The sequence below is a fragment of the Octopus bimaculoides genome, chromosome 6, assembly GCF_001194135.2.
Source record: "Octopus bimaculoides isolate UCB-OBI-ISO-001 chromosome 6, ASM119413v2, whole genome shotgun sequence".
NCBI classification, from domain to species: domain Eukaryota; kingdom Metazoa; phylum Mollusca; class Cephalopoda; order Octopoda; family Octopodidae; genus Octopus; species Octopus bimaculoides.
This window is the reverse complement of record NC_068986.1, coordinates 76,616,884-76,618,770: the sequence shown is the minus strand read 5'-3', so window position 1 is coordinate 76,618,770 and position 1,887 is coordinate 76,616,884. Positions and strand designations below refer to the sequence as shown.

Here is a 1,887-nt window from a genome sequence, read left to right as displayed (position 1 = left end):
CCACACTAAATAAGCACTGGAGTCAAGAAGCCAGATTATAAACATTTGACTGTGGTGCCTCAGTATGGCCACAGTCTAATGATTGAAATCATTATAGTAGAGATATTGAATGAGATATATGACTTCATGTAACAAATCTAACATGAAGACTATCAATCTCATTGATGTCACTTCTCCAAGAGGGCCTACAAAAGTCATTGGCACAGCACCTCATTGCTGACCCAACCAAATCATTATTAACCCTTTAGTGTTCAGATTACTATGTCAAATGAAAGGTTTATTAATTCACATTGTTTTGAATTAATTATGCATAATCTCATAGCTTTGAGATTTTGATGGTGTGATTTTTTATTTTGAATGACATTGTAGAATAGGTCTGAAAGGCTAGATCTGGCTTGTTTGAATATAAAATAGGGAGAATATTTTGGCTGGAAAAGGCCAGTTTAAATGCTAAACAGTTAAAAAAAAATCTCTCAGTTTCCCTTTTTTCTGTTAGCCATACATTTGATGCCTGCAATGAGGTCAATTTCCTTTTAATATACTAGGATTTGTGATAGGTTTAAGTTAAATGTAACATTGGTATCGCAGTAGATGTGCAAATGCCAGTTCAATACAAGGTTTCATTTTTTTCTCTTGTTTTATGGTAACGCTGCAGTTATGACATATTCATTACAAACAGGACTATTTTATGAAAATGTCATTTCTTATTCAATGAAAATATCTTGACTTTTAAAATAATCAATCCATGCAAGCATAGAAAAATAAATTGGGAAATGTAAGAGACTCTAAAATCTATGAATAATTTGGTTTTTATCAAAGTGGTTTGAATTGAAAAGAGAAGACAAGAAAATCATTGTTAATCCTTTCGATGTGCTAATTAATGCTACTACATGTCATCAATGCAGCAAAGAAAGAAAATCATAAAAAACTAATACTATTTTAAAACTGAATTTTTATACTGTTTAAAAGCAGAATGACATTCAGAACTACTAGCTAACAGAACCTATCTCTCTGCATAGTTTCACCAAATCACTTACATAAAGGGTTAATGACAGTTTCCATAATATCTGTGTATTAGTTTCATGGAAAATTGTCATAGTAACAATGGGAATATATACAAGTTGAAAAAATATTCAAAGATTGGTACAAAATGACTGAATAAAAACATTTTAAATACTAATTAATTAGTAGTTTGGCCCCTCTTTGATCCCCTCTAAACTGAAACGTTTTATTCTTTTATTTCTTTCAGTCATTTGACTGCAGCCATGCTGCAGCACTGCTTTTAGTCAAGCAAATAAACCCGAGGACTTATTCTTTGTAAGCCTAGTACTTATTCTATCAGTCTCTTTTGTTAAACCTCTAAGTTACAGGGAGGCAAACACACCAGTATCGGTTGTCAAGCGATGTTGGTGGGGACCAACACACACACATATATATATATACGACAGGCTTCTTTCAGTTTCCATCTACCAAATCCACTCACAAGGCTTTGGTCAGCCCGAGGCTAGAGTAGAAGACAATTGCCTAAAGCACCATACAGTGGGACTGAACCGGAAACGTGGTCGGTAAGAAAGCTACTTACCACACAACCACTCCTGTGCCTATGTTCTTGAAATTAAGATTCAAGTTTGAATCCAGGCTTATCCAACAGCACAGCACCTTGCAAAAATGTCTCCTTTCATAGTTTCAAGCTAATCAACACTTTATGAAAGAAATTTAATAGGAACTATGCAGAATCCTGTTGCATGGAGAGAGAGAGAGAGAGGGAGAGAGAGAGAGAGAGAGAGAAAGAGAGAGAGAAAGAGAGAGAGAGAGAGAGAAAGAGAGAGAGAGAGAGAGAAAGAGAGAGAGAGTAAGAGAGAGAGTAAGAGAGAGAGAGTGTGTGTG

At 34.9% G+C, this 1,887-nt stretch overlaps 1 protein-coding gene and 1 long non-coding RNA gene across 5 annotated transcripts in view; one reads left to right on the top strand and one right to left on the bottom strand.

Annotated features, from left to right (window-relative positions):
* The window catches only part of LOC106871484 (uncharacterized), a 167,078-nt gene that overhangs the window by 51,293 nt on the left and 113,898 nt on the right, over window positions 1-1,887 (bottom strand). The window lies entirely within an intron of this gene.
* Window positions 1-1,887, top strand: part of LOC128248150 (uncharacterized) — a 5,868-nt gene that overhangs the window by 773 nt on the left and 3,208 nt on the right. The window lies entirely within an intron of this gene.